Source organism: Bos grunniens, chromosome 3 (genome assembly GCF_055505025.1).
Source record: "Bos grunniens cultivar Pamir isolate PY7600 chromosome 3, Bosgru_T2T1.0, whole genome shotgun sequence".
In the NCBI taxonomy this organism is placed as follows: domain Eukaryota; kingdom Metazoa; phylum Chordata; class Mammalia; order Artiodactyla; family Bovidae; genus Bos; species Bos grunniens.
Window position 1 is genome coordinate 1,871,812 of NC_141167.1, and position 9,363 is coordinate 1,881,174.

At 61.0% G+C, this 9,363-nt stretch overlaps 1 long non-coding RNA gene across 1 annotated transcript; it reads left to right on the top strand.

Annotated features, from left to right (window-relative positions):
- Positions 1-404: 404 nt before the first annotated feature.
- On the top strand, positions 405-4,651 carry LOC147374809 (uncharacterized). Its single transcript, XR_015161465.1, has 4 exons — positions 405-792; positions 906-1,049; positions 2,881-3,233; positions 3,794-4,651. It is a non-coding gene; the product is annotated as an uncharacterized LOC147374809 (long non-coding RNA).
- The last annotated feature ends 4,712 nt before the right edge of the window (positions 4,652-9,363 follow it).

Here is a 9,363-nt window from a genome sequence, read left to right on the forward strand (position 1 = left end):
CTCCAGCTGAACAAAGATGGCCATTATAACGCCAGGCATAAAATAACTTTTTTCAATAAAATTCTAACCCCCCTACAGGACTCAGGTTGGTGGCCTGGATCATGTGACCATCGCTGTCTACTCAGGGTCTCAGAGGCTGGGTGACGCTGATTGGCTGACCTGGGTCATGTGACCATCCCTAGCTAGTCAGGGTCTCAGAGACTGGGTGATGCTGATTGGCTAGCCTGGGTCATGTGCTTATCCCTAGCTAGTCAGGGTCTCAGAGGTTGGGTGATGCAGATTGGCTGGCCTAGGTCATGTGACCATCCCTAGCTAGTCAGGGTCTCAGGGGCTGGGTGATGCTGATTGGTTGGCCTGGGTCATGTGCCCATCCCTAGCTAGTCAGGGTCTCAGAGGCTGGGTGATGCTGATTGGCTGGGCTGGGTCATGTGTGCAGTGTCACACTTACACTCCCATCAGAATCACTGGACTGGGGAGAGGATCATTTTCAGAGGAAATCTGGGGAACAAACGGTGGTCCTGCAGACCCCACACATGCCTCCTACATGTGATCATTCCAGGGGTGGCCAGTGAGGGCTCCCATGTAGAAGTATTTACAAGGGTAAAAGCCTGCTCAGAGGCCTTGGGGCTCCACCTGCCAGCCTCTTCCTTTGGAGCAAAACACTGTGGCTGCCAGGACCTGCGTCTCAGAAAACCCCAGGAAACTTCAAAGGGGCCTGTCCACCTCACTGGCTTTGATCTCAGAAGGGGACTTGCTAAGAAGCATGATCAAAAGGAAAATGGACGGTTCCAGGTATGCGCAGACACCCGCTCTGGGAGGAACCAAGGCTCTTTCATCCAGGCTGCAGGAGTCGCCGTCTAAAGAGACTTAAAATAGCCTTAAAAACATTTTTCTTTTTCTGTTAGAAATGAGCAACAAAACATGCTCCTGTCTTGCTCACCTGGACGTCGTAAGGACGAGAAGTGGAGGCTGTCATGGAGCCAGGCTGGGGTCTTTGGATACAAGAATACTATGAGGATGGTGCTGACCCTAGGGCATCAGGACCACAGGTGCCGTGTGTCTTTGCAAGCTGCTGCCCCTCTCTGGGCCCCAGTTTGAGCTTTTATAATAATAACTGCCCTCACTCTCTCCTACTGCACAGTCACATCACATGCCATGGCATTCTGGGCCAGATGGTCTTGGCAGATCCTTTCCAGATCAATATTTTATGGATCTAAGTTCCAGGAGCAAGATGATCAGTCAGATGAGACAGAATTCACACTTTAAAATCATTTCTAAAAGCCAGCTGTCCAGATTCCAGATTCTGGTATGGGAGCAAAGAAAAGGATGCTTCTTGAACAGGGAAAAAAACAGGCATGAGCCCCAGTGAGGATGGCAGGTGGGTTGCTGGGTCTTGAGTGACCTCAGCAGGCTTTCCTGGTGCCTTAGACGGTAAAGAATCCGCCTGCAGTATGGGAGACTTGGGTTTGATCCGTGGGTTGGGAAGATTCCCCTGGAGGAGAGCATGGCTACCCACTCCAGTATTCTTGCCTGGACTCCATGGACAGAGGAACCTGGTGGGCTATGGTCTATGAGCTCGCAAAGTGTCAGACACGACTGAGTGACTTTCACTTTCACTTTGGCGAGTGGTTACCAGGTGGGAAGAGAGAAGGGGCAGCAAACACAGTTCCTTCCTTTAAGGCTCCTGACCTTGAGGACTGAGGGAGGGGCGAAGACATTCGTGGGGAATGCAGGTTGGGGGGCAGCACTGAGAACGGTACCCCTGGGGCAGTGGAAACGCCAAGGGCCGGGGAGCCGGGAGAGACTGGGGTGAGGGCATGGGATGAGGCTGTGACTGATGGTGGGGGTGGCCTTGTCGGGGAGCACAGACCCTCTTCTGCTGCCTGAGGTGAGGAGGGTAATGCAGGCGCAGCTGGGCCTTGATTGTCTCGGCAAGTGGGAATTGAGATGTGCGTGAGAAGGGGAGGCATGGTGGGTTTCTCAGCACAGCTGAGGGCCCGGCCCTGGAGGGACAGCGGGTCTGCCGGTTCCAGGACATGCAGGGCATGGAGACGGGGTGAGGAAGCAGACCTGCCACTTATGGGGCCTGGGCCTGGGAGGGGCTGGCGTGCCCCTGGCAGGTGGAGACTGGCCGCTGGGAGTTGGGGTCGAGGACCACACAGGCCCTCTGAAGCTGAGCATGCTCCCTCCAGGTGCTCCCCAAACATGCCTCTGGGGGTCTGCCTGACGTCCAGGGGCTAAGACCTCGCCTTCCTATGCAGGGGGTATGGGTTCCACTCCCGGTCGGGGAGCTGAGATCCCACATGCCTGGGGGCCAGAAAACGAGAACATTAACAACAGTGGTAATATTGTAGCAAATTCAATTAAGACCTTAAAAAAACAAAACAAAGCCCCCATACTTCAGTTTCCAAGTCATCCTCACAGTGGGAATGCTGCAGTCTTCCCACAACAGGGCGGCTCACTCTCCAGGAGGTGACAGAGTTGGAAGCAACCTCCTCACTCCTTCTAGAGGGTACATGACTGCCCCGGGCCCCTCTTTCAGAATGTGCTGTTAATCACTCTGGACTTAGGAGTCTGAATTCAGGGGAACATTTACTAGCGTGTGGGAGAAACACAGGTTGGAATAAAAGGAGAAATTAGATTTCCTTTGCAGTTTGGAGGGTAAGCTCGGTAATCACCAAGAGACAATGAGAAAAGCTGACCTCATCAGGAGGAGCTGGTGTGGGGCAGAAAATTAGATCAGATACAGTTATGGGGCGATCAGAACACAGATTTCATTCTCCTTGCCTTTCATCACGGAGGGGAAAGCACTCAAAGGGCTTTAAATTAAAATCAATTCCTGTTAAGTCTTCGGCTAATTTGTTTTGCGATCTCTTTCAGCCTGGATGGAGGTGCAGGAAAGAGAGGCCGTCTTAGTTCGTGACCTGGACATGTCCTTGGAAGCACCCTTGTCCCACCTCCCTCCTTAGTGTGTGTGTGTGTTGGGGGGGGGGAGGTGCGGCTTCACTGGGAAGGACCTGTCACCTCTGCCCAGGGAGGCCTGGACCCTTGCATGCCTTCCAGGCCCTGGTTGCATGGGCAGCGTCTGCTCCCACCCAGCTGATCCAAACTCTTCGTGTGAATTCTGCCTCTTAGTGGATGCCCACTAACAGACAGGTGACCCGTCTGGTCTGTCCAGCATCCTCTGAGGGAGCGTAAGGAAGCAGAAGCCCAGAGAAGGACAGCGACTTGAGGTGAGTAACATAGCTTAGGGGTGGAACCCCTGGGACCCGTGCAAGTGACCTTATTTGGTATTTGCAGATGCAGCTGATTCAAGGATCTCAAGATATAACTAGCCTGGATTAGGCGGGGCCCTGAATCCCGTGGCTGGTGTCCTTAGGAGAAAGGAGAGGGAGATTTGAGACAAGGGCCCACAGGGGAGGGGCCATGGGAGACTGGAGGGATGCAGCCATGTGCCAAGGAAACCAGGAGCTGCCAGACGCTGGAGAGGCAGGAAGGACCCTCCCCTAGAGCCTCCAGAGACAGTATGGCCTGCTGACATCTTGACTCCAACTCCAGCCTCCAGAACTGTCATTTAATCCCCCCAGCTTGTGGTCATTTGTTATGGCAGCCCCAGGTCACGGATGTAGGCCCTGTGACCATAGACTTGTTTCGATGGAGACAGCCAGTCTCAGGGCTCCTGACAGGCGCTGCCAATAGTAGGAACTTCCGCAGGCACCGATGGCTGTCCCAGGCGAGAGGGTAAGGTTGGCAGGTGTGTGCTGCTCCCTGACGGACACCTCCAACCTGTCAGGTGGCTCCTGCGTGGGTCCTTCGACGCCCCACCCCACCCCCGATGGCTGCTCACCTGTGTACAGGGGCCCCTCCTGGAACCAAATTCTGTTGCTGGAGAAGTGAAAGTGCAGGGAGCTCGGCGCTGGGCCCACTCACACCTGATCCTTGGCCGTGGCTGCCCCCGCGACTCCTGCCTCTGCTCCTGCTGAACCCAGTCTCCCTGTGACCTCAGGTCACCTCTGTCCATCAGCATCAGACCCGAGTGGGTCCCCACCTCGAGGCTCTGCAGCACGGCCCCAGTTCTCGCTTCCTCCCAGTGTCCATCTCATTCAGGGCTCATCCAGCCTGCCCCTCGCAGTGTCTCCCATCCAGGCCACCATGGGCGGGGCCAGACTCATGCACTTCCGTAGGTCCCTTGTGGACCCAAGCCCAGTTCTGGGGCGTGGGAATGAGGCACCGCCACAGGGCATGTCTGGGCACGGTGTGGGCCTGGGGTCAGAAGAAACTGTGGGGCCTCGGTCAAGACCACTGAGAATGCCCAGACGGTGATGGCAGCACGTCCACCGATAGGTCCTTCCAGGGGTGGTCAAGTGACCACACAGGAGGCGAGCCGTGGATGCTCAGTTGCAGGGGGGCCTTCTGCCTCACACTGGGGCCCAACTCGGGGGCCTCCCTCCCAGCCCGCATCCCGGCAGCACCCCCCCGCCACCCTGCCCACCTTCTTGGGACGCTTTCATTTATGCATCCTCAACAGAAGTGTGAACTCACACCACTCGGGTCACTGACTCACCCAAGTGCTGTTAGCTGCTAATTATAATCACATCTTTGATGAGCTGTATTTCTTACCTTCTTAATTAAAATAATGCTGATTAATGGAGTGGAGGGCATCTAACTCTGCAGTTGTCCCGGACAGTTCTGCGGAGCTCACGCCCAGTTCCGGGGCAAGCCCCGGCTGAGTAGGCAGTCAGGATCCAGCTGACCTAGAATTTCTGGTCACCCACTGCTCACTGCTCCAGAGCTATCCCACCATCCTGGGGTGGGGGTGGGGGGCGTTGGATCCAGGCTGGGGGGAGAGGACAGAGCGGCTGCCTCCTGTGCTTGAGTTAATTCCGTCAGCTCAGCAGCTTCTGTGTTTAAACCAGCAGGAGATTCGGGGGTGGGAGGGGCTGTGGGCAGGCAGGGCGGGGGGGTGGCAGTGCCGCTCACGTCTGGCCCTGTGGGCCTGGTCTCAGCCCCCCTGAATGGTCAGCAGCACCGCTGTCCGCGATGAAGCCCAGGGCTTCAATGTGTGCAGGTGCTCTTCCTCAGGGTTGCCAAGGCCCCTCCCAGCCCAGGCCGGGGCCGGCCCCACCCAGCTCAGGGATGCACAGCCTGGCTGGGGGCGGGGGCTTGCTCGCACTGGGTGGTGAAGCAGGGCCAGCAGGAGCGTAGACCCGGCCTGCTGGGCCGGCCGCCCACTCTGCCCTGGACGCAGATGCGGGTGGGAGGGAGGCAGAAGGGCCGGCTATTCTGGGATCTGGGACATGGAGAGGACAAGCTGAGCCCCGCTGAGGCCTCAGTTTCCTTCTGTGAGGGGTGAGGGGTGGCAAGGGTGCCCTCCGGGGCTGCTCCGTGGGGGACAGGGCCACCAGGAACTCCACAGTGGTGCTGCTGACCCTGGCCTGGGACTCGGATTTTCCAGTAGCCCCAGAGACAGCCCAGCTGTGAGACGTGGTCACGAGCTGGCTGACCCTCCCGCTGTTCCTGGCCATCTCAGGCTGGACCTGGTGCCACGGCCCTCTGCTCTGTAGGGCCTGGGATGATCTGGGGACAGCTGGGCCTCCTGCAGCCTTTTCTCCCTAAGCCTTTTGGCCTCTAGGGCGGGAAGCTCTTTCTAAGCCCTCTGTGGGCACAGGGTGGGTGGTTTGTGCCCACCTTCTCCCCAGAAAGGCAGAGGGGAGCGGGGAGGTCTGTGCATGGCTGGTGTGCATCTGGTCGGACTCCGGCTGAAGTCAGAGTCAGCAAGTGCCCCCGAGACGTGCTGCCTGACTCCAGGGCCCCATGCCTGCCCCTTGCTGGGGGCATCTGGGACAGCACACACCTGAGGACCAGACTGGGTACCACTGTGCCCTCCAGGTCCCACTGTCCTCCAGGCCCTTACAGCCAGGGTCCTTCAGCGGCCGCTTCTTGTCCTGTGCTCCCTCCAGCCTCCCCCACTGACTGTCCCTCCACCATGTGGCCCACCGACACTCCAGAGAGGCTGGAGGTTAAGACCCCTGCCCCAGCCTCATTGTGGAAAGGCCGCGTGGCCAGGCACCGAGGTGAGCACTCCAGCCCCCTCCCACCTGCAGGGTGGTCTCCTTCCCTTCCTGGCCTTGCTCCTTCCCCGTTCTCTTCCCGGGAAAGCTCCTTCTGGCCGGGAAGGAAGGGCCCAGGCCCTCGGCGAGGGGTCTCCAGGCAGCCGGGAGAGGCGGGCTCCTCTGCGTTACGTCCCTCCAGCGAAGCCCCGCCCCCGCACTGACTCCACCCCCAGGGGGCGGAGAGGAGGGTGGACTCCACCCCTGCAGGGAGGCGGCGCCACCTGATTGGTCAGCAATGGGAGGGGGGCGGGCGGGGCAGCATGAGTGACAGGCAGCCTCCCAAGGTCCGGGAGGGTGGGTGGTGAGGGGCGCAGGGCAGAGACTGCTGCGCAGCAAACTTCACTGTCCAGGGAAGGCCCCGGACCACCTGGAGGTCAGCCTTAGGGGGCTGCCAGGCTACCAGCCGCACGCTCCACGCTCTTGCTGGAGTCACTGGAGGCTGGATCTGGACACGCCTCCGGAGAAAGCCTGCTCCCACCGCCGGTTCACAGATGGTGCGGGGGGCCCGCAAGGGGGGCCTGGGCAGCTGGTGATGGGCTGGTGGAAACAAGAACCCCCTTTTCCTCCCGGCCGGCCGCGCTTGGCTCTGTCCCGGCTCGCGGAGCAAATGCAAGACAGTAGTGCATTCAGTGCCGAAGAGGTAGCCCAGCCCCCTCGGAGGTCAGGAGGGGTGAGGAGAGGGGCAGGGGCTCCTGGGAACCCACAGGTGAAGCCAGCAGGAGATCCTGGGGACCAGGTCAGCTGAGCCAGGGCAAGGCGGGGCGCAGGGAGCCTTCCTCTGGCGGGGGGAGGGGCGCCCAGAATGCCTGCCTGGTGGGTCCCTGAGGGCTCAGAGGGCGTGCTGCCTGGGGGTCCTCTCTGCAGACCCACAGTCAGGCTCAGGACAGGCGCCAAGGTCCTACAACAGTCCGAGATCAGCCGGGTCTGGAAAAGGGAGTCTGCCCTAGAGGAGGTGGACCCAGTCACCGTGGGACTGGCAGACCCCAGGGTGGCCCCGGAACGCCCCTTGGCGTCCACCCTCCGGGGCCTCCCTTCCCCTTGGTTGGGGAGAAAGTGGACCTGGTTCCAGGCAGGAGAGCCTGCATAGGTGATGGGTTACCACGAGATGCCGGGGCAGAGGTCTTCTGGGGGTCGGGTGGGCTCCCCCCGAATCTGAGGCCTCCAGCAAAGGCCAGAAGGTGTCCTGCGGCCACAGGACATGAATCCTGCAGCAACCCGAGGGAGCTGGAGACCCCGGGGTGCTCCCCCAGTTCGGCCTCCAGGTGAGAACACAGCCCAGCCGGTCTCCGGGTGCCGTGAGGTCGTCCGTGTCTATCACGGGAAGGCAGTAGCCTGTGGTGCTTTGTTCTGTGGCGTAGACCCCTGGCACATGTGGGGCGTGCTGGCAGACAAGCGTCAGGGGCTTCCCACATGTCTCAGTGGTAAAGAACCCGCCTTCCAGTAGGAGACACAGGAGACACGGGTTCAATCCCTGGGTTGGGAAGATCCCCTGGAGGAGGGCATGGCAACCCACTCCAGTATTCTTTCCTGGAGGATCCCATGGACAGAGGAGCCTAGTGGGCTGCAGTCCATGGGGTTGCACAGAGTTAGACAGGACTGGTCGACTGAGCACGCACTCACACAGACAAGCTTCAGAGCCTGGCTCTGCCCTTGCTGGCCAGGTGAGCGGGCAGCCTCTACCAGCCTCTCACCTGTCACCTGGAGCAGGTGGCACTGACTCATACCCTGAGCTGGTGCTGGGGATAGGGGCTATGCAGGGGCTGCTCAGGCCTGGGTGCCCGGGAGGGGGAGGGATCTCTGTCGTCACCGCCATGCTGTTGAGGAAAGGGGCCAGCCCACCCCTTCCCCACCTGGTGGGGTCTCCGAGGTGTGAGGTGACTGGCCCTGGGGTCCGGGGTTCCCATGGGAAGACAAACCACTGAGGGTGGCGGCCACTGGCTGGCACGCTGCCGCCTGTCCCTCCCCAGCGGCCTCCCCAGCACACAGCCCAGTGCCCAGTGTGGGGCGGGATGGGGAGGGAGAGGCAGCCTCAGTGGGGACGAGTGGCAGACCACCCTTACAGGAGCGGCAGGGCAGACTCCAGGAGGGACCCGGCCCTGGCGGCCCCCCAGCCCCGTCTGCTCCTGGGGACGGGGTGGCTCTGGGGTCCGAGGGGCCGTGAACACCCAGGAGCTCACGCCTTGCTCTGGTGCAGGGGGCAGCTGGGATTGGAGCGGCCACGGAGCGTGACACAGAGCCCCGGGGGCCTGGTAGGGGGCACGGACCAGGAGCCGAGCTGTCAGCTGCCCCGGGGCAGCGCCTCCAAGGTCGGCTCCTGCAGCTCGTGGGGAGCCCCAGTGGGTCTGGACGGACAGACCCCCGAACACAGGCGGAGGCCTGGCCTGGGCCCTGTGCTCAGCGGCTCCCCCGCGCCGCTTCTGGCCCCTGGGTGGCTGGACAGAGCGGGCTGCCCCCAGCGGGAGGACAGGGACCGTGGGTGGTGGAGGCAGGCCGCTCCAGAAGCTTGTCGCCTCTCTTGGCAGCTGTGGCCTGTTTCCAGGCAGCGGCAGACTGGAGCCCAGTCGCCAGCACGACCCCCACCCCCAACAGTGGTCCTGAGGGACTGCCCAGCACACGAGGAGCATTTACAGGGAATGGGCCCGCCCCGTGGGCACTGAGCCCAGGCTCCCCCTTGGGGGACCGTCCAGCTTCTAAAACACCCGAAGAGGCACGCCCCGGGCAGTGTGCCAAAAATCAGCATCTCTGTTCTTGCACAAGGACAGACCGAGGGTCTGCAGCTTCGGGAGGGATGGTGCCCGCAGGTCCCAGCAGAGGCCGCAGGAGCCCCACGCCGCCCCTGTGCAGATGGCGGTGGGGGCAGCCGGAGCCTGACCCACCGGAGCCGCAGTGGCTCCACGCCCTCCCCTGACTGTCTGGGCGCCCAGCACCCCGCCTCCGCCCCTGTTTGTAGCTTCCCCAGGACAGCGGCTGCGCTCCCAGGTGGGGTCCCTCGTGTGCTCTGGGCTGGGTCTCCTCTGGAATCTGTAAACACACGGCTGCCTTTGGTGCCAGCAAGTAAGTGGAACCACATGGGATGGTTTGAAGCTTCTAGAAGCTCCTGCTCATGATGAAAGTGGACGAGCTCAGCCCAGGAGTGCAGCAGGCACAAAGCTGGGCCCAGGCACCCTCCAGCGGTCAGGGGATGGCGGCAGGGGGCTCGGGCCTGGCGAGGGGCTCCAGAGGGGAGGTCCCCGGAACCCAGAAATGCTCT